The 23,524-nt window shown below is 43.6% G+C and overlaps 1 protein-coding gene across 4 annotated transcripts in view; it reads left to right on the forward strand.

The window, feature by feature from the left end:
- The window catches only part of rbm47 (RNA binding motif protein 47), a 313,372-nt gene that overhangs the window by 201,372 nt on the left and 88,476 nt on the right, over positions 1 to 23,524 (forward strand). The window contains exon 1 of one of the 4 annotated variants that reach the window (XM_068036408.1): positions 9,257 to 9,364. The exons of 2 other annotated variants lie outside the window; for them this stretch is intronic. The gene's annotated coding sequence lies outside the window, so the exon portion shown is untranslated. Of the gene's footprint in view, positions 1 to 9,256; positions 9,365 to 10,556; positions 10,623 to 23,524 lie in introns of those variants that run through there. One more of the 4 variants, XM_068036429.1, reaches the window with a different exon arrangement.

Raw genomic sequence — 23,524 nt, forward strand, 5'->3', positions numbered from 1 at the left:
ATTTAACTTCAACAAAGATTTAACAAGCTTTATTAAACATATCTATTCACTACAGCAGCATATGCCTATCTGACATTACAACCCCCAGGTCAGGTGTTTTCCCCAAAACACTGAGTTACTTTCAGTTTCACTTCCAAGTACCGTATAGTGTCTAATACTCACACCCACACATACAATCATGATAGCACAGGGAATTGATATGGCAAGTGCTAAGGAGCTTGTGGGTGCATGTGGAGATAGAATGGAGATGTTTGACTGAATGGTCTCAAATTGCATTTGGTCACTCCAGTGTAGAGGAGACCACACCATAAACAGCGAATGTTATTTACTAAGCCACACCCAGAAGGAGTGTTAGGAGACCTGGACAGTGGTGTGGGAGGAGATGAATGGACTAGAGTTGAATTTCCTGCATTTGTAGGAAGAGCAAGGGTGGTGAGGGAGTGAACCTGAGGTTCTGCAGAGGTGCTGATGTCTTTGATGGTAGGATCATTTTGGAGGTGATGGAAATGGCAGATGATGATCTATTGAATGATGAGGCTAGTGGGGTGGAAGGTGAGGACAATTCAGGGGGTTAGGGGGTGAAGGAAGTAGCATGGGGGATTGGACAGATCCAATTGAGGGTCCCGTTTGCCAGGGTGCAGGGAAATCCTCAGCTAAGGAAGGAAGAGAACATATCCGAAGCTGTCGGCGTCATCAAAGCAGATGTGACTGAGACAGCGAAACTGGGAGAAATTCTTACAGGAAGTGGAATCGGAAGGAGTATAATCCATCAGATGAAAGCACATGCATGCAGATAGAGAGAATGAAGTGCAGGAAAGAAAAGAGTCAGAAATAAACCACATAGAGGGAGGGGTGGAAGTTTGAAGCAAAGATAATGAAATCTCAGATCAGAATGAAAACAGGAAGCCACACTGACACAGTGACCAATATGATGGAAAATAGCAAATAGGTTAAAGCAAAAGATGGTTAATGTGGGAAAAAGTGCAACCAGGCAGAGCTAGGTGCTGACCAATGGGGACTAGTTGAGCTGCTGTTCGAGGAATGAAGCAGGGAGAACATCTGTGTTGTCACACTGCTTGTTCATCATCCAGTCTGGACAAGCCAAAATTTCCTTCAATTAATTATTGGGAAGTTTAAATCCATTTGTTTTGGCCCGTGCCCCAAACTCCGTTAATTAGCCACCAATTCCACCCACCTCCCTGGATACTGTCTCAAGCTGAACCAGACTGTTCGCAAACTTGGCATCCTATTTGAACCCAAACTGAGTTTCTGACTCCATATCCTGTCCATCACAAGGTCCAGCTCCTTCCACCTGCGTAACATGGCCCATCTGGTGCTAAAAATAAGGAAGTCTTGTTACAACTGTACAGGGTGTCGGTGAGGCTGCACCTGGAGTTCTGCGTACAGTTTTGGTCCTCGAATTTAAGAAAGGATATACTGGCATTGGAGGCAGTTCAAAAGAGATTCGCTAGACTGATTCCCAGGATGAAGGGGTTGACTTATCAAGAACGGCTAAACAGGTTAGGCCTTTACTCATTAGAGTTTAGAAGAATGAGGGGTGACCTTATTGAAACATACAAGATTCTGAGGGGGCTTGACAGGATAGATGTTGAGAAGATGTTTCTACTAGTGGCGGAATCTCGTACTGGGGGACATAGTTACAGAATAAGGGGACACTCATGTAAAACTGAGATGTGAAGGAATTTCTTCTCTCAGAGGGTAGTGAATGTCTGGAATTCTCTACCCCAGAGAGTTGTGGAGGCTAGATCACTGAAAGTATTTAAAGAGGAGGTAGTTAGATTTTTGAAACATCGGGGAGTTGAGGGCTATGAGGAGCTGGCACGAAAGAGGAGTTGAGGTCTGGGGCAGATCAGCCATGATCTTATGGAATGGCGGGACAGGCTTGAGGGGCCGAATGGCCAACTCCTTCTCCTATTTCTTATGTTCTTATGAAACCCTCATCAATGTTTTTATACCTACAGACTCAACTATACAAATGCTTTCATGGCATGACCTCCATCTTACACCCTTCATAAACTTAAGCTCATCCAAAACTCTGCTGTTGTGTCATAACTCACACCAAGTCCCATTCACACATCATCCCTGTGTTTGCTGACCTACCCTGGTTCCCAGTCCTCCAAGACCTCGACTTTAGAATTTTCGATCTTGAGTTCAAATCCCTCCATGTATTCACTTCACCCTTTCTCTGTAACCTCCTTCAGCCCTACAGCTCTTCAAGAACTCTGAAATGCCCCAAGTCCAGCCTCCTGTGCACCCCCCAATTCCTTCATTCTACCATTATGTGGCTGTGCCTTTTGCTGTCTAGGCCCAAAGCTCTAGAATTCCCTCCCTAAACCACTCTTCCTGTCTACCTTTCACATCCTTTAAGACACACCTTTAAACTTACTTCTTTGACCAAACTTTTGGTCACCTGTCCTAATGTTTCCTTCTATGGCTTGGTGTCAAACATGCTGCTGTGAAGTGCTTTGGAATCTTTTGCTACATTAAAGGCGCTATGTAAATTGAAATTGTTGTTACTGAAAAAAAAAACTTTGCTGTACCCTACCTAGTGTTAATTCTTTCTGATTGTTTCCCTGAGAGAGAGCAATATAATGCCACATGTAGACAGAGCATGCCCATTGCTCTTTTGTAAAACATTGCTGCCACACCCACTGGTCAGAACAAAGTGTTCTGCCGATGGCAGAATGAGGCTTAGAGCCACAAATCTGATCTTTTCATTTCTAGCGTGAGAGCCATCAGATCATGCAGCCAGATAGGCGCAGAAGAATATAGCCAAGTTGAAATCTATGATGCCTTTGGATCGGGGGGAGAAATTTAAATTCAGTGCTAGTTTTTGTCAATAAATGGTGACAAGCAGATGCTATGGCCGGAATTTTACGCCACCCCAATGGGTTGGATGGTGGCGTGGGGTTGGCGTAAAATTGAGCGGCAGGCTCCGGGAGGCCTACCCACCCCCCGATTCCGCCTCCGGACAGGTTTACGGAGGTCAGGTGGTGGGAAGATGCCAATCAAGACCCTTAGGTGGCCACTTAACGGCCACTTAAGGGCCCTCGCCTGCCTCCACGGGTATTTTAGCCATGGCAAGCGGGTGAGCTGGGGACATGAAAGGCCGCCCAGCGATAGCTGCTGGCCTTTCCGCACCCCAGGGGGTGGGTGGGGGCCATGGCAGTCAGGCACAGGGTGCCCAATTGAGGGCCGCCCCCGCCTCCCAATCCACCCCCGGGATCCAAGACGCACCCCTCCCCGCAAACGACCACCCTAGCCTCACCAGAGCACAACCGATCCCCCTGGTGAGGCAACCCAAACTTACCCACTCTCTTGGGTCCATAGTGTCGGCTGGGCTGCAGTCTCAGCAGAGGCCACTGCTCCCGGTGGTGCTGCTGAGACAAAGAGCTGCTGGCCCACTGATTCGCTGGCAGCTCACTGAGGCGGGACCTTCTCTCTCAAGTGGGTGGAAGTCCCGCCTCGTGCCAATTAAAGCCTGGGGATTCGTAAAATACGAGATGGATCTCCAGGTTGGGCGGAAGCAGGTTCGCCACCAACATTTACATCGGAGTCCGGCTCCCGTCTGCCCACTGTAAAATTCCGGCCTATATGGGAAGCTCTGCCTGTTGGCAAAGCTGCTAGGTTAAGTATTGGAAACATACAGAAGTCACAATGACTGGTGTCTTGACTGTACTGCTAAATTACAGACAACTATAAGATGAATCCACTGATCTCTTCTTCAATCTCTATGTATGTTCTGAGATTTTTGACAATAGTTCTAATCAGCTATTAGGATGCATCTCAAGGGCATCTGAACATAAGTCAAAACGAAATTTTAACCCTGTGTAAATGCATCAGAAAAGCCATATTGTAAATACCTGAACATCTTGGGAAATCCCCATTCAAATGATATTTTGGAAATAGTCAGGAGAAGGACAAGACACTAATTCTGGAACTTGAAACTTTGTGTTAAGAGGAGATACTGACAGACCGGATTTGGTTTTATTTAAAAACTAAGTTTCAAAGGGGTCATGACGCAGTTCCTTAAAATTCTGAACAGGCCAGATAATATGGAGGTAAGCAGATTATTTTGTTGAAACTGTGATGACACAACTAGAAGACACAAGTACATCACTAGACTAGAGAGGAGCAGATTTTGTTTCCAGTGGAGCAGTAAATACCTTCATTAAACTCCCAGCAAAAACAATTAATGTACTGTTAATGAACGTTTTAGAAAGGAGCTGGCGAAGCGCTCATGATGACTCAGCTGTTTAAGTCAGTGAGTAATTGAGTTATGCAGACAAGGAAAGTCACAGATTCTGTCCTTGGTCAGTGCCGACAAGCTGGTCTCAGACATGACAGCATCAGGGTGCCTTAAATTGTCTCAGTAACCCATGTTTTGGGAAGGGAAGTATTGGCCAGGGTTCCACTTCCTGACCAGTAACCAAACATTCTCAAAGAGCATGTTTGCAGTCATCACGTGAGGACAAGATCAGTCTTGCCTCCGCAGTTCAATAGCTGGTCAACAATGTCCAAGTTCACATATGGGAATATGGCCGGATGCTGTCTGATGCCTGAGAAGGGGAAGAGAAATACTTTAGGTAAAAAAAAAGAGGAAATAATAATTAGGTAGAGAGTGGGTGAACACCCAGTTTAAGAAATAAAGAATATTACAGATAATTTATTTTTTGCAATACTTGCTGACACTGAAGAAGTGCCACTATGGAATGTAACCAATGAGGATTTAGCAATGCAAACTGATGTCTGGCGATTTCAATTAGTTTGGGATCTGGTAGAAATTTTGAGCTGTTTTATTTTCTTGGAATTTTACCTGTTGCCAGTTACCAGCCTTAGGAGATCAAATAGGATAGGACGTAAAGCAGAAGGAGGTCTGTCACACTTCAGATTGTACCTAGCCTTTTCCTGTGCCATGTTTTCATATATTTTTTCTCAAAGAACCATAAAAATACTATATATTCATAATACAAATGCAAAATACTGCTGATGCTGGAAATCTGAAATAAAACAGAAAACGTTGGAAATATTCAGCAGGTCAGATAGCATCTTTGGAGAGAGAAACACAGTTAACGTTTCAGATCGACGACCTTTCATCTAAACGAAAGATCATCAACCTTTTTTTTATTTATTCATTCATGGGATGTGGGCGTCACTGGCTAGGACAGCAGTTATTGCCCATCCCTAATTGCCCTTGAGAAGGTGATGGTGAGCTGCCTTCTTGAACTGCTGCAGTCCATGTTGGGTAGGTACACCAACAGTGCTGTTAAGAAGGGAGTTCCAGGATTTTGACCCAGCAACAGTGAAGGAACAGTGATACAGTTCCAAATCAGGATGGTGTGTGGCTTGGAGGGGAACTTGCCTGTGGTGGTGTTCCCATGCATCTGCTGCCCTTGTCCTTCTAGGTGGTAGAGGTCGCAGGTTTGGAAGGTGCTGTCTAAGGAGCCTTGGTGCATTGCTGCAGTGCATCTTGAAGATGATACACACTACTGCCACTGTGCATCGTGGTGGAGGGAGTGAATGTTTGTAGATGGGGTGCCAATCAAGCAGGCTGCTTTGTCCTGATGGTGCCGTGCTTCTTGAATGTTGTTGGAGCTGCACCCATCCAGGCAAGTGGAGAGTATTCCATCACACTCGTGACTTGTGGCTTGTAGATAGTGGACAGGTTTTGGGGAGTCAGGAGGTGAGTTATTTGCTGCAGGATTCCCAGCCTCTGACCTGCTCTTGTAGCCACGGTATTTATATGGCTACTCCAGTTCAGTTTCTGGTCAATGGTAACCCTCAGGATGTTGATAGTGGGGGATTCAGTGATTGTAAAGCCTTGAATGTCAAGGGGAGATGGTTAGATTCTCTCTTGTTGGAGATGGTTATTGCATGGCATGAATGTTACTTGCCACTTATCGGCCCAAGCCTGGATATCATCCAGGTCTTGCTACATTTCTACATGGACTGCTTCAGTATCTGAGGAGTCGTGAATGGTGCTGAACATCATCAGTGAACATCCTCACTTCTGACCTTATGATTGAAGGAAGGTCATTGATGAAGCAGCTGAAGATGGTTGGGCCTAAGACACTACCCTGAGGAACTCCTGTAATGATGGCCTGGAGCTGAGATGATTGATCTCCAACAACCACAACCTTCTTCATTTGCGCTAGGTATGACTCCAACCAGCAGAGAGTTTTTCCCCTGAAACCTGAAACATTAACTCTGTTTCTCTCTCCACAGATACTTCCTGACCGTATTTGTCATCTTGGGTATGACTACATAAGCCGAGTTCAGGCTGGGCACATTTGTAGTTCCCCAGAAATTGACTGAGAATGGATTTTTGTGCAGACAACAGAATACTGGACTTTAGGCCCCTGAGGAGGTTCTGTGGGGTTGCAGAGTACAGTGAAACTGCATTGTGCACCTGGCTATAAATGCAACTACAGAACCAGGGCTGTGAACATTGGGTGAATCCTTCACGTGAGATCTTCACTTGAAAGTCAGCCACAACACTCTCCTTGAGCCAAAATGTAAACATGGTTAAAGTACAAGCTATATTTTTCACCCGAGCAAACAGGACACCCTACTGGTGCTTTTAAAGAAGTTTGAAGTCCTATTACTCGCTAATACAGCTGCCCTGAGTCACTGGTTCTTTTAGGTTAATATCAGAGCAACCTAGTAATATCTCTTGGTAACTGTAGTAAAATGCCTGTCATAAATCAGCTAGAAGATGTGAGCCTGGATGTGAACTCTAGGTGTGTGTGTGGCTTGCGGGGAGCTAGGGCAGGTTGGAAGCGACCATGGCAATATCAACGTGACGCCCTAGTCATTTGAACTCCTGGGCGTCATTACTATGTTCTAGCATGGACTTGGTTCTAGTGACTGATCATCATATTTTTCTGGCCAAGATGGCACGTTAGCATGCACCCAATAATCGAGGCCCAAAGATTGCTAGAAATTGGTACTCTGGCCTCATCTACATGTTCAAGGTAAGTTTGAGATGAATATTTAACAAAGTTGTTCTGGGATGTGATCTAATTATGAGTTATCTTATCGACTACCATTGTAGTAGCACATTGGTTTGTGAGATGCTGAAGAGTTTGAGTTAGTGTGTAAATTGGCTCTGTTTGAATAATACAACAGTAAACAAGTGAAATCTACAAAGGCCCAGCATGAAATAATACAACGTTAATAAAATGGAGCTCTGTTAATTGTAGTACGTGTACTTGGCCATTGTACTGTACATGGTTTGAGATACGAATAGGGAGGTTGTGGTTGGCAAGGTATGTCATGGTAATACCGCAGTTCAGAAGTTGACTGGACATAAATTTGAGTGGCATTAGGGGTAAATGTTCCAAGTCCATGCTTGTGGCAAGGTACCTTGCCCATTGCCAGCACACATCAGAAAATGTGATATCTGTTATCATAAATAGAAAATGACCAGCAACATGCCAGTGATTTTACGATATGCACTGGAGCAGTGAGATATGTTGCCCCCTGTGCAACTTGAAACATTTAGGCTCTGCTCTCAACTCAATAAATATATTTTAGTCAATTTATGGAAACATAAGAATGAGATGGGATGAGATAAAGCCATTTGATCCATTGAAGTTCATCCTTCTTGCACCCTAATCCTAATTCTCCTGTGTTAGCATCAAGCTGCAATTTGAAATCCCTAATGTCCTTCTGTCTGTTACCTTACCTTGCCTGGCAAACTATTCAAAATATTCTTTCAAACTTAGGTCCCCAAAAATTGCTTGGAATGTGATCCCAGGCAGTTACATCACGATTGTGCCCAGAAGTGACCTCTACCACTAGAGTATTTCTCTATCTATTTCCAATGGGACATTTTTCACATTCGAGATGATATATAAATGCAAGTTATTGTTGAAGTACTAAATGACTACTTTGCATCTGTCATCACCAAGGAAGAAGATGCTGCCAAAGTCATAGTGAAAGAGGGGGTAGTTGAGATAATAGATCAGCTAAAAATTGTGATAAAGAGGAGGTACCAGAAAGTTTGGCTATACCAGTGCTTAGTGATTCTCTCATGACACAATGCAATGGTCCGCATATTTCCTCCTTAAGCTTCTTGAGGAATGTGGCCATGGAGATTTACTGGTTATCAGTCCCTTTAGCCTATACGTTCTTCTATGTTACTGAACTGGAAATCCTTTAGCATTTTCAGTGTATAACAGATATTTGCTAATACGATAGGTTTATCCTCTTCAGTAAATACTCGCAGAAAATATTCATTAAGTATTTTTACTATTTCTTCTTCAGTTCCTGCACCATTTTGATTCTTTACAGATCAGACATCCTTTCCAATTACTCTTTACTATTATGATACTGAATAAAATGTGTTTAAAGTCTTTCACTAAAGTCAAGGGCTCTGTTTGAGCATCACCTGTTAATGTTTTCATCTACTCCTCCCAAATCGCTCCCTCCTTTTGCCCAGCAGACTTTGTATTGATTGTTTTTCTTTCTCTTTTCAATTTTAATTGCCTTCAGCAACCAACTGTCTTTTGAATGACCCCAACGTTTTTGGCTCTACCACCCTATCTGGCAGACTGTTCCAAATCTTTATCACTCTTTGAAGAGTTCTTCTGAATAATCTGCTTGAAGTTTACTTTCTACTAATTTAAATTTCTGTCCTTTGGTTCTGTTTTCTGAGTTTACTTTGATACATTATATCAAATATATCATATTCTGAGTTTACCTTATTTATAAATGTAATACTATATATACTTATGTGAGTCTTTCTCCTCTCTTAACCATTCTCCTTCTAGACTGTATTGCATTTAAACTTTAACCTTTCCTCATAGCTCATCCTCTATGTGTGTGAATTGGTGTCAGTTTAGACAATTCAGACTTCAGGGCCTGGCTTCACAACTCTGATGATTTACATGCAAGTATAACCTCGTAGTAGACTTCTGACTTAATTTTTTTTTATCTCTCCCTCCTCCCTTCCCCTGGGCTGTTCCTCTTGACCAGCCTCCTGAATTTGAATACCGAGCCCATGTTTCTCTCAGTAAAAACATGACAGCAAATAGAATATAATTCTAACTTTACAAACTGTTTGGGGATTTTTTGCTTTGTTTCCTTTTGTTATGTGATAAACTTCTAAACGTGGCCCTTTTCCACATCTCAGCAATAAATTCTCTTTGCATGGCAATAATCAGTGATTGACAGCTAAAGGCTAATAAGACAGCGCCTCCCCTTTTTACATTAGGGAAACAGACCTGCATCGTAGTACCTTAGTTGCCAGTGCTGGCTGATAAAGGCTCCAGTGTAGAGAGTGAAGAGAGTGAAACAGCTTGCATAAATTTTTCAGTGCCTAACTGTATGTCCTGCACAGGTATGAACTTTCCATTTATCGTGTATTCGAATAATATTTTCGTTCTCATCACCAGTGAACATCATTAAAACAAATACTCAGTTTCACAGACGGAATATGGTCCTTTCGTTTTGTTGTACTGCAGGTCATTTGAATTGAAGAAAGTTACTTTGATTTCATTAAGTGAGACTCCATATAATGTATATTACAATCTAATATGAGTGTAAAAGATTAATACTATTGTGCGATTTGTGTTAAAATTCCATTTTAATGCTGAAGAAAGAAATTTCATTCACTATGACTGGAACAAATTTCGATCCTCTAGTGAAATGTCACTTTTAAGTGCAATATACAAATGTACATTTTCCGTGATAGAATTTAGCCTTGTTTTTGTGTGATACAGAGTTTAAAATATTCAACTCATCAACAACCCTCAGGTCAACAAACTAGCTGGGGAACTGAAAGCAACTTGCAAGTAACATTACTGTATTTACCCCTCCATTTTCATTGCACTGCCTAACCTCCACCTGTTATAATTTTGTTCCCTCTCTGACAATTCCTCGCCTATGTTGTAGGTATATCAGTTAAATACTCACAGGATTCATTTTCTCTGGTTAATGTGCAAACAATAATTACTTTTGCCAAGTAAAAATTTAATGTGAGGAACGTTTTCTTGCTTTTAATGTCCCACTTGCTGAGAAGTGAATGCTTTTTAAAAACAATCTTCCAGTGCTTATGTAGTAAATTGATAAGATCTTATGCAAAAGGAAAATATTCAAAATTTACATCCAGTTTATGTGAGACATGGTGCACTATACACTGTAAGCACTGAAATGTACCTGTGTGAACACCATATGCTTGACCAACTGTATATATTAGTTATGGTTCTTCAATTTTGTTTTTTCTAAGTTTGCCTAGTACCTGGTAGGCCAAGATCAATGATAAAATCTCATCTATTTGAATGTTCATTAGTATGTTTACACTGGTATTTTTAAGTTGATTTCTGGTTTTAATTTTTCCATAAATACATCACAAGTTTTTCCTAAATGGCGCTGAGGCTGGCAGTGCTCTGTCAGAAGGCACCATGCTCGTTTTTTTTCTCTTTCCCCTCTGAGTGTCTCTCTTTGTGCACCTTGTACTCGGTGGAGCTGTTTGCTCTGAGGGTGGGACAGGAGAGTTGTTTTGTGTCTGGTGAAACATTAACTAAAACCAATCAGCCGTGAGTCTGAAGGGCATTCCATTGCCGTGCTGGGTTGTGAGAGAATACACCTTGCTGAAGGTAGAGATTTTACTTTACTACGAATGTGTACTTCCATTATCTATTTGTTCTAAAATCTGCAACTTTTAAAATTAGTTTCTGTAAAAACTGAAGCAGTAATATTATGAAAAGAAGAAAGGAGATCACTTAAAAATTACGTTGGTGTATATAATTAAATTGATCATATTCTTTAATATTGTAAGTACAATGATGGGTTGACTTTCTTCCTATCCACATTACTAAATATTTCTGTTGAATTTCTAGCAGATAAGTTTGATAGATTCTCTGTTTTAAGCATTGTTCTTGGCCATTAGCAGTTTACGCTTTGTTGATCCGTTTGGTGAGTGTGACATTTCTTAGTAGTATTAAAACAATTGTGCAATGCTAGGGGTGAGGTTCTTACCAACTTAAACAATTCTTTTTTTCAATTTTCTCAATTCTTTGCTCCTCTCCTCTTCTTAAAGTGACAGATTCACTGAAGTAAGATTCCACAGCCCCCAGCAGCACTGCAGTCCCTCACCCAAGTAGCAATTCTCAATCTCTGAGCTTCAATTGTGTGTCAGCAGGCTATTTGATCGTGAGGCATTATGGTCAAGCCCAATCCATTGTCACCCAATTGTCTACATCTTGTGTGCGCATTTTCCGGCAGGAGTTAACTGCTTAGCAGTTAAAAACCAGAATTCTTCATTGTTTCCCCTCCCAACACAGCAGCACCAAGATCGAATGTGGCACCCAACTATTTTCCTAGCTGCAATCAGCTAATTTAGCATAGAGCAGGAATTTGAAACTTTCAATTGTTTTGTACTACACTGGATGATGCCTTTAGTCACTTGGACATTGGGAGAACTTGTTTAACAGTTCTTAAAATGTGTGGTGACAAGTATTGTAAATAGGAGGCAATATAGTGGTGATTATTGTAAGCAAGAGCTAGGGCTGGTGCCAGGAAGAGGAGACCAGAGAATCACTTGCAGTGAACAAATATTCATTGATAATATTTCACTGTGGACTTTATTGCACATCAGATACCCAAACAGCCCTGGTTCCTACAACACATGCCACCAGCAAAATAAGGTGAAAACCAATAAAACTAGGGCCACAAAATCCACAACAAATATCATGCTTTAAAACATACAAATGGAAACATGATGCTGGCTATAAGACGGGGTTCAGATAATAATTGCAAACCATTTGAGAGTTGCTCTCACAATCATTTGAAATCCCCAGTGAGATTACTGCCAAATAATTACCCGAGGTTATTTTTTTATTCATTCATGGGATGTGGGCGACGCTGGCCAGGCCAACATTTATTGCCCATCCCTAATTGCCCTTGAGAAGGTGGTGGTGAGCTGCCTTCTTGAACTGCTGCAGTGCATTTGGGGTAGGCACACCCACAGTGCTGTTAGGAAGGGAGTTCCAAGATTTTGACCCAGCGACAGTAAAGGAACGGGAATTAAAAAAAAAAAATTCATTCATGGGATGTGGGCGTCGCTGGCCAGGCCAGCATTTATTGCCCATTCCTAATTGCCCTTGAGAAGGTGGTGGTGAGCTGCCTTCTTGAACCGCTGTAGTCCATGTGGGGTAGGTACACCCACAGTGCTGTAGGAAGGGAGTTCCAGGATTTTGACCCAGTGACAGTGAAGGAACGGCGATATAGTTCCAAGTCAGGATGGTGTGTGACTTGGAGGGGAACTTGCAGGTGGTGGTGTTCCCATGTATTTGCTGCCCTTGTCCTTTTAGTTGGTAGAGGTCATGGGTTTGGAAGGTGCTGTCTAAGGAGCCTTGGTGCATTGCTGCAGTGCATCTTGTAGATGGTACACACTTCTGCCACTGTGCGTCGGTGGTGGAGGGAGTGAATGTTTGTAGATGGGGTGCCAATCAAGCGGGCTGCTTTGTCCTGGATGGTGTCGAGCTTCTTGAGTGTTGTTGGAGCTGTACTCATCCAGGCAAGTGGAGATAATCCATCACACTCCTTACATGTGCCTTGTAGATGGTGGACAGGCTTTGGGGAGTCAGGAGGTGAGTTACTCGCCTCAGGATTCCCAGCCTCTGACCTGCTCTTGTAGCCACGGTATTTATATGGCTACTCCAGTTCAGTTTCTGGTCAATGGTAGCCCCTACGATGTTGATAGTGGGGGATTCAGCGATGGTAATGCTGTTGAATGTCAAGGGGAGATGGTTAGATTCTCTCTTGTTGGAGATGGTCATTGCCTGCACTTGTGTGGCGTGAATGTTACTTGCCACTATCAGCCCAAGACTGGATATTGTCCAGGTCTTGCTGCATTTCTACATGGACTGCTTCAGTATCTGAGGAGTCACGAATGGTGCTGAACATTGTGCAATCATCAGTGAACATCCCCACTTCTGACCTTATGATTGAAGGAAGGTCATTGATGAAGCAGCTGAAGATGGTTGGGCCCAGGACACTACCCTGAGGAACTCCTCCAGTGATGTCCTGGAGCTCAGGTGATTGACCTCCAACAACCACAACCATAATCCTTTGCGCTAGGTATGACTCCAGCCAGTGGAGTGTTTTCCCCTTGATCCCCATTGACCTCAGTTTTGCTAGGGCTCCTTGATGCCATACTCGGTCAAATGCTGCCTTGATGTCAGCGGCAGTCGCTCTCATCTCACCTCTTGAGTTCAGCTCTTTTGTCCACGTTTGAACCAAGGCTGTAATGAGGTTAGGAGCTGAGTGGCCCTGGCGGATCCCAAACTGGGCGTCACTGAGCAGGTTGTTGCTCAGCAAATGCCGTTTGATGGCACTGTTGATGACACCTTCCATCACTTTACTGATGATTGAGAGTAGGCTGATGGGGCGGTAGTTTGCCGGGTTGGATTTATCCTGCTTTTTGTGTACAGGACATACCTGGGCAATTCTCCACATTGCAGGGTAGATGCCAGTGTTGTAGCTGTACTGGAACAGCTTGGCTAGGGGCGCGGCAAGTTCTGGAGCACAGGTCTTCATTACTATTTCCAGAATATTGTCAGGGCCCATAGCTTTTGCAGTATCCAATGCCTTCAGTCGTTTCTTGATATCACGCGGAGTGAATCGAATTGGCTGAAGTCTGGCATCTGTGATGCTGGGGACTTCAGGAGGAGGCCGAGATGGCTCATCAACTCGGCACTTCTGGCTGAAGATTGTTGCAAATGCTTCAGCCTTATCTTTCGCACTGATGTGCTAGGCTCCCCCATCATTGAGGATGGGGATATTTGTGGAGCCACCTCCTCCAGTTAGTTGTTTATTTGTCCACCACCATTCACGGCTGGATGTGGCAGGACTGTAGAGCTTCGATCTGATCCGTTGGTTATGGGATCGCTTAGCTCTGTCTATCGCATGCTGCTTACGCAGTTTGGCACGCAAATAGTCCTGTGTTGTAGCTTCACCAGGTTGACACCTCATTTTGAGGTATGCCTGGTGCTGCTCCTGGCATGCCCTCCTGCACTCTTCATTGAACCAGGGTTGGTCTCCTGGCTTGAGGGTAATGGTAGAGTGGGGGATATGCCGGGCCATGAGGTTACAGATTGTGGTTGAGTGCAATTCTGCTGCTGCTGATGGCCCACAGCGCCTCATGGATGCCCAGTTTTGCATTGCTAGTTCTGTTCGAAATCTATCCCATTTAGCACGGTGATAGTGCCACACAACACGACGGATGGTATGCTCAATGTGAAGGCGGGAGTCGTCTCCACAAGGACTGTGTGGTGGTCACTCCTACCAATACAGTCATGGACAGAAGCATCTGCAGCAGGCAGATTGGTGAGGACGTGGTCAAGTATGTTTTTCCCTCGTGTTGGTTCCCCCACCACCTGCCGCACACCCAGTCTCGCAGCTACGTCCTTTAGGACTCGGCCAGCTCGGTCAGTCGTGGTGCTACTGAGCCACTCTTGGTGATGGACATTGAAGTCCCCCACCCAGAGTACATTTTGTGCCCTTGCCACCCTCAGTGCTTCCTCCAAGTGGTGTTCAACATGGTGGAGTTTTGAGTCATCAGCTGAGGGAGGGCGGTAGGTGGTAATCAATAGGAGGTTACCTTGCCCACGTTTGACCTGATGCCATGAGACTTCATGGGATCCGGAGTCGATGTTGAGGACTCCCAGGGCAACTCCCTCCCTACTGTATACCACTGTGCCGCCACCTCTGGTGGGTCTGTCCTGCCGGTGGGACAGGACATACCCGGGGATGGTGATGGAAGTGTCTGGGACATTGTCTGTAAGGTATGATTCCGTGAGTATGACTATCTCAGGCTGTTGCTTGACTAGTCTGTGGGACAGCTCTCCCAACTTTGGCACAAGCCCCCAGATGTTAGTAAGGAGGACTTTGCAGGGTCGACAGGGCTGGGTTTGCCGTTGTTGTTTCCGGTGCCTAGGTCGATGCCGGGTGGTCCGTCCGGTTTCATTCTTTTTGTAGCGGTTAGGTACAACTGAGTGGCTTGCTGGGCCATTTCAGAGGGCATCCATTGCTGTGGATCTGGAGTCACATGTAGGCCAGGCCAGGTAAGGACAGCAGATTTTCTTCCGTAAAGGACATTAGTGAACCAGATGGGTTTTTACAACAATCGACAATGGCCATCATTAGACTAGCTTTTAATTCCAGATTAATTGAATTCAAATTCCACCTTCTGCTGTGGTGGGATTCGAACCCATGTCCCCAGAAATACCCTGGGTCTCTGGGTTACTAGTCCAGTGATAATACCACTACGCCACCGCCTACCCAATTGTAGATTTTTATTTTTCCATTGTTTTGAAGTTGTGACAATAGACCTTCTGTCAGTCAATGTCTCAGCTCTACGATCTCCAGGAATTTGTGAGAGATTGGTTTACTCGATTGTGACAAAATGATAATTTGTCAGTTAGGGAGGAGGAAATTAATCAAGCAGAGGTCACATCCTAGTCCTTATAAAGTGAGCAGCTACTGTAACAGTGCCCATTTTTGGATGTGGGTGAGAACAAGTTTGGCTGCGATGCCCATCCACAGATGCTGACAATCATAGCAGAAGTGCATGACTATTAAATCTAACCTCACATAGAATACACTCTACCATGGATTGTATCTAATTCATTTAATCTCTTGAGAGAAAGTTTTGCAAAGTTCTCCCTAGCCCGCCAAAGATATATGCTAGCAAGCCTCCAGCATACCTATCTGACCTTACATGCTACATTGTCTGTCCTTGACCAGTTCTTTTCCTTGGCCTATTGTTTTCCTGGTCCCTGCAGTCACATTAACCAATATTCCACATAGCACTGTCTTAAGTTTCTGTAATTAAACTCTATGAAATAATATGCATTGTACAACTGGAGTGGATGTGAGCTACCACTGCCATGATGTACCTATCAGTGTTTGACTCTCAACAGTACAATTTGGGAATAGGACTTAATCATTTTACTTGCAAACAAGTTATGCTTGAGACAACAAAGCCTTTACACCAAGGTTGATGATTTTGTGTCACCTGTTCATTGTTAAGCTGTTGTGTTAACAAGGTTTGGGGTTACAGAGATAGGGGAGGAATACAAATGAAGTATGTGCAAGGGCTGTGAAGGTCAGCTGTTGAAAGAACATCTCCGCAATTAACAGTTCTGCAGAGCTTTTGTTCTGTGGCTGTTTTAAGCAAGATTTGGGAAGACGATTCAGGTACAATACAACTGGAAGCTTATAATTTCCTATACCTATATGTAGGCTTCTAAAATGTTCGTGTTTGCATGTATCTTTCTGAAGAAGACTTTTGCCAAAAAAGCTTTAGAGATAATTAATGTTGGACATGGTAGTTTCCATTGCAAAAGACATGAAAATGGTTACATGCAACATCAGTATTTTTTTACATCAGTGTCAAATGCATACAGCTCAATATAATCAGCTTATTTACTACTCTAAAACCAAATATAAAGAAGTGTGCCATGTACATACACACATTTTTATATATGTCTTTTAGCAGCTTTTATACTTAGGAATCCTGAATTTCTGTTGGGGTTCTCTTGACCACCTGCCATAACACCAGTGAAAATGTTTTAAAGACCATTTACAGTCACTTACTTTATTTCACTGGGTCTCCCACTAAACTCACAGGCATTTGGGAGAGCTCTTGTGAAACTCAGGACCAAGCTGTTTTACTTTGGATTCTGGGAGACTGCTATCTGTGAACTGGCTTTTCCAAGTATATATTAGTAAATCTGACCTTATTCCAGTGGCAGACCTGTAGATTAATAAGAAACTAGGTCGATGAGTCTATTGCCAGAAAAGGAAGCTGGACTTAGAAGGATAATTGGTAGAATTATGGACACTCAGAATCTGAAATAAAGCAACCTTAGTACGAAATCAGCTATAGTTGTCCTTCAAGGTCAATAGTGGTTTGGATAAAAACTTCCATTTTCTATTTATCTCATTGTCTCAAGGTGATAATGCCATAAAGTTGTGGTTGCAATATGAGGTTCTGCATTTGTTGAATTTTAATATTGAACAAAACTTGTGTATTTTCTGGCTTTATCTATGGGTGGCCTCTGGTCAGATATTCTGCTGTATTTAGTAGATGTGACACACAGAGGGGAATTTTATGCTGGTGGTAGATGTCTTGACCTCGGGGGAAACTGACGCCGAGATCCCTGTGTCGCCTCTTCATCGGAAGGCCCGCCGAATTTCTTGCCAATCAGGCACTTAAGTGGACAGCAGCAGGCCTTCCATAGTATTTAGGACCCTGTCGTTGGAAGTCCCACCCTTGGAGAGCTGCCGGCCTATCAGAGGCCAGCAGCTGCAGCACCACCACAAAGGCAGTGGCTGCTGCTGCTGGTAACTGTATCAGAGGCCGAAGAATATTGCTGGAGCCAGGCCTCAGGTAGGGCAGGGTGGCGGGGTTCTTACAGGGTGGGGGTTGCGGGGAGGGCAGAAGAGGGGTCAACAGCAAGGGCGGAGGGGTGTCCCTCAGTAGGCCCCTCCCTTCCCAATGCTGTGTCCCTCGTTCAGGCACTAAGTGGGAACCTCCCACCCCCCACCCCCCACCCCCACCCCCACCCCGAAGCAGGGAAGCCGCCCGCACGGTTTTTAAAGCCATGCTTCCTGTGCGGTGACAGGGCCACCCACCACATGGGTAATTGCAGCTGCAGCAGGAAGAGGCCCTTAATTGAGGGTCAATCACCCAGTTAAAGGCCTCAATTGTCGGCAGGACGGGAAGGCTGTTTACAGACCTTCCTGCCCTGGAGTAAAGTTCGGCAGAGGTGGGATGTTTGCGGCAATCTCTCCCCCACCCACCCCGTATTGCCGCCCAGCACCATCCCACCCGATTTTATGCTCTCCCCGCCTCCAAACCAGCCGCGGGGGAGAGCATAATATTCCCCCCATAAATATGATTAATTTCATTTTTGTTCACCAGTATAGGTTTTTGCTGTGGACAGTTTATAGTGTCAGCTGTAAAATGGAACATGCCAGAAATTGGAAGTTCCCTAGTTTCTGGTTGACAATATAAGTAGGACTTAATATTTCAACATTACTTCTCAACCTTTGCTGCCAACATTGCCTTTCCTTTTCTTTTTGAAATCTGTAAACTGAGAGCCAAAATAGTAAGCAAGAGATAACAGTTAGATTTTAACTTTTGGTGGGTTGGAAATGGGTAGTAGCACACCAGCTATTGAATGGAAAGGAAAATCAGGTGGCCGATCCTCTACCTATCACTTTTCGTCATCGTCAAAAGTTAAAATATCCCAAATTTTACCAAAAAGTGCCCAGAATGTTTCACATCAGTGGCATTTGGCACTGTGTTACCATTTTGTATTTGTCCTTGGGGAAGATTTTAATTTGAACAATGGAACTGGCTGTCCCGGGAGTAAAGAGGCCGAAACAATTCAAGGTTTGGGCCTTGTTTAAGTAGAAGCAGCTAAATGTCTGTTCCAGTGCAGCTCGCCACATTCACCAGCAAGGTAAATATGGGGGTGGGGGTGGCAGTCAATTCACGGCGGCTGTGTCCAGGGCAGCAGCAGCTTAGATTATTTTTGTAGGACATTGAGGGGCTCTCCTACTCCTCCGGATCCGACAAAAATACGTGAAAGCCTACCTATTCTGGTCCTCGTTGGCTGTACTGCTGGGTAAATCTGGGCAGGCCCTTATCAGCATGGTGACGATGGGACTGTCAGTTTAGATGGAGCGGGAAGCACTGTGCAGCTAATGTCTTGTTTACGCCTGGTGGCCCAATTTAAAATCTACTCCCTAGAGTGGGCTGACTGCTGAGCCTTTTAACGTTGCTGACCTGAACAAACCTTGTCCCAACATGGAAGTAGCTTCCTGCACTTTGCACCAACAGTGCAGCCATGTGTTTTATGGCTGCTCAGCAGTGTTAAAATTGCAATTAAGACTTTGGAATAACTGCAGATAAATCTCTCACATAGTCAGTTTTCCAGTGTTATCAAATCCTATGCATCCACCAGTGTTCCACCCAGGAGTTCAAATTCCACTTAATACGTTAAGTATCTGTGATGAGGTGCTGGTTCAGCATAAATAAGTCCTTTTAAAAAAGAAAGACTTGCAGTTATATAGTGCTTTTCATGACCACCAGACAGCTTAAAGCACTTTACAGCCAATGAAGTACATTTGAAGTGTAGTCATTGTCTGAAACGTGGCAGTGAGTTTTGCGCACAGCAAAAACCCACAAACAACAATGTGATAATGACCAGATAATCTGTTTTTGTGATGTTGATTTAGGGATAAATATTGGCCAGAACTCTGGGGATAACTCTCCTGCTCTTCTTTGAAATAATATGGGATCTTTTACATCCACCCGAGCAGGCAGATAGGGCCTCGGTTTAACATCTCATCTGAAAGATGGCATCCCTGACAATGCAGCACTCCCTCAGCACTGCACTGGAGTGTCAGCCTTAATTTTTGTGCTCAAGCCCTGGACTTGAACCTTTGTAAAACAAACATAAACAGGTTTGTTCAACATTTCTTCATGAAGATGATATGGCAAGTGGAAGAAATAAATATAGGCTATCCTACAGTGACTAATATTGGGAGAGTTGGTCAGAATGAGTAAGGACTGAAAATGCCGTACTTCTGACAATGATTTCCTCTGTTGCCCATGTCCTAACTGAAACCATTCACCACGTGCTCACTGACCTACATTGGTTCCTGGTCCAGCCATGCCTTCAGCTGCCTAGACTCTATGCTCTGCAGCTCCCTCCCTAAATCTCTCTGCCTCTCTCTCCTCCTTTAAAATGCTCCTTAAAGCTTACCTCGTTAAGCTTTTGTCCATTTATCCTAATATCTCCTTATGTGGCTCAGTGTCAAATTTTGTTTGATAACCGCTCCAGTGAAGCACATGTGAATATTTGACTACATCAATGGTGCTATATAATTACAAGTTGTTGTTGTTCTTGTAGTAAATTCATAAACTGTTTCTTTATAAATATGCTTACGATTTCACTGCACCTTGCATGCAGAGGAAGTCTCCATGCACTGTATTTTAATGTCAGTGTACTTTGACATGGATTGTGGAACAGATCCCGTGATGCAAGCTGTTAATTCACCTTTATCTTCACTGCAGTTAGTTATTACCTTCCCAATCGCTGAAAAGGTCGCTAACTCCAATATAAGCTAAATGATTTAAAAAAACAGTATCCAGGTTTTTGTGACCTATCTTACTGTGTTAAAAATAGCCATCCCATTATTAGGAAGGAAACTTATTTTTAAATACCCCTTTTTGATTGGTTAATTTTGACTGTATTATTTTTTCTCACTCCCTTCTGATTTTTCAATTTTTTTATTTGCTGTTCCAGTCTGTCACTTTTTTCCATTTCCATATTATGCTTTTATTTCCTTCTCATTATTTCAGCTGATGGTAGGATGGCAGGACAGGTAGATAGGGTGGTGAAGAAGGCATATGGAATGCTTTCCTTTATTGGCCGAGGTATAGAATACAAAAGCAGGGATGCAATGCTGGAACTGTATAAAACGCTGGTTAGGCCACAGTTGGAGTATTGCGTACAGTTCTGATCACTGTATTACAGGAAGGACATAATTGCTCGGGAGAGTACAGAGGAGATTTACAAGAATGTTGCCAGGGCTTGAAAGTTGTAGCTATGAGGAAAGATTGGATAGGCTAGGGTTGTTTTCCTATGAACAGAGGAGGCTGAGGAGTGACTTAATTGAGGTGTACAAAATTATGAGGGGCCTAGACAGAGTAGGCAGGAAGGACCTGTTTGCCCTAGTGAGAGGTCAATTACCGGAGCACAGATTTAAGGTGAATGGTAGAAGGATTAGAGGGGACATGAGGCAAAACGTTTTCACCCAGAGGGTGGTGGGTGGCTGGAATTCACTGCCCGAAACGATGGCGGAAGCGGAAACCCTCAACTCATTTAAAAGGTACCTGGACATGCACTTGAAGTGCTGTAACCTGCAAGGCTACGAACCTGGTGCTGGAAGGTGGGATTAGATTGGGCTGCCAGTTTATTTTAGCCGACGCAGATATGACGGGCTGAATGGCCTCTTTCTATGCCATACCTTTTCTATGGTTCTATAGTACTATAATAAGTTTTCTTCATTGTTCGAGGGGCCACCAATGAAAGATCTTTTTAAAATGTTTTTAATAGAGACTTTGAACAAGTATTTTGTATCTGTCTTCACAGTAGAAGACACAAAAAGCCTTCCAAGAATAGTAGAAAATCAAGAGGCAAAAGGGAGGGAGGAACTTAAAACAATCACAATCACTAGAGGAAAAAGTACTATGAAAACTAATGGGACTAAAGGTTGACAAGTCCTCTGGTCCTGATGACCTGCATCCTAGGGTCTGGGTGTCCTTGTACATGAATCACAAAAAATTAGCATGCAGGTACAGCAAGTAATTAGGAAGGCAAATGGAATGTTGGCATCTATTGCAAGGGGGATGGAGTAGAAAAGTAGGGAAGTCTTACTGCAACAGTACAGGGCATTGGTGTGTACAGTTTTGGTCTCCTTATTTAAGGAGAGAGATACTTGCACTAGAAGCAGTTCAGAGAAGGTTCACTGGGCTGATGTCTGGGATGAAGGGATTTGTCTTATGAGGAAAGGTTGAGCACGTTGGACCTATACTCATTAGAGTTTAGAAGAATGAGAGGTGATCGTATTGAAACATATAAGATTTTGAGGGGGCTTGACAGGGTAGATGCTGAGAGGATGTTTCTCCTCATGGGGGTATCTAGAACTCGGGGAAACAGTTTCAAAATAAGGGGTCCCCATTTAAGACGAAGATGAGGAGCAATTTCTTCACTCAGAGGGTTGTTAATCTTCTCTTCCCCAGAGAGCAGTGGAGGCTGGGTCATTGAATATATTCAAGCCTGAGTTAGACAGATGTTTGATCTATAAGGGAGTCAAGGGTTATGGAGGGCAGACAGGAAAGTGAAGATAAGGCCACAATCAGATCAACCATGATCTTATTGAATGGCGGAGCAGGCTCAAGGGCTGAATGGCCTACACCTGCTCCTATTTCTTATGATCTGATGATCTTATTTGGTCTATCATTTTAATAGAGCCTTTTAATTTGCACAAATTCCTGAGATAGTCCTTGGACTAGTACAGTGTGTTCTCCCACTCTCCAGCAAAAGCTATTCCCTCAAGTTAGAAAATGTCAGAATGTGGGCAATAACTAATATTGAGGGACAAATTCCGAGCAGGAGGAGAAGAAGGATATTTCATCTCCTTGATATAGCACCATTGTTGTACCCTAATAATGCTCCAGTGTGTGCTCGTTACTGTGGTGAGCTCCAGTGCAGGGTGGTAAGTTGATTCATTAGAAGAAAGCTCAACAGTCCAGGTCAAACTGTAGGATAAATCGAGCCCCTTAAAGTGCTCAGTAAGTTTATCCAGTATTCGAGCAGCCACCAGCATTCTCTGTCAATTTTCACTGATGGAGAATGGCCACTTTGGCCATGTACCTGAGAGCAAATGGTGCCTTTAGGACGTCACCTCAGCAAGGAGTTAACGTCTTGCGGAAGGGAAAGCAGAAAGTGAATCTGGGGAGGAAAGATAATTCTTTAATCATGTGGTACAGAAGGACCTTTTTTCTGTGAAGCAGTGCTGCAGCACATGTTCACAATAGGTTTTGTGTTTAAAGTTTTTTACACACATATTTCAATTAAATTAATCTCTCAAAATAAATAAACCTCTCAACAATTTCTGATACTTTGTTGGAAATGATTTACCTGTATAAGTGGCTTAATCTATACAGCTCCTCTCCAACATGTAGGTTACAAAGAAACTAAAAATCCTTGGCCTTTGCAGCACACTTATTCTCTAACTCCAGTGGCAGCACACTGGAAGGGATGGAAATTAGGCCTGAACCCAGGTCCCAGCCAAATGTTGAAGCTTCCCCAGCCTTGTAATGGACAGAACCTCCAACAAGCCTTTCCAAAGCTAGACGCTTCAGAAGTGGGCATGGTGGGGTGTAGTGATTGTCTGGGGTTGGAACTCGACTTAGGCGGTAACACAAAATGAACAATAACGCATCAGAAGACTGATTTACATTCTGCACAATTTTCTTTTCCTTTGGATTTCTAACCAAGGGACATATGTTCCCCTGTGAAAACACAGACATGGGGAAACACATGAGAAAGACAAATACAAAGTCGTAATGTCCTTTTTATCCATCATTACTGAAACTGCAAATTTTGTTTCATTCATTCTAGGGATGTGGGTGTCATTGGTAAGGCCAGCATTAATTGTCCATCCCGAGTTCTCCTGAGAAGGTGGTAGTTACCCTTCTTCATGAACCGCTGAAATCACTTCCATGCTAAAAAATTTTCATGAGTATTAGGGCCCACCTCCCACCCTCCCACCCTCCCCCCCGCTCATCCACTCCCCACATCAAAATAGTTTCTTCTTAAGGACTGGTCAGGCCTTGTTGTAGGCCATTCAAGAGAAACTCACTAAGACTTATGAGTTATGAGGCAACTTGTTCAACAATGAGGGAATCATA

Source organism: Heterodontus francisci, chromosome 1 (genome assembly GCF_036365525.1).
Source record: "Heterodontus francisci isolate sHetFra1 chromosome 1, sHetFra1.hap1, whole genome shotgun sequence".
In the NCBI taxonomy this organism is placed as follows: domain Eukaryota; kingdom Metazoa; phylum Chordata; class Chondrichthyes; order Heterodontiformes; family Heterodontidae; genus Heterodontus; species Heterodontus francisci.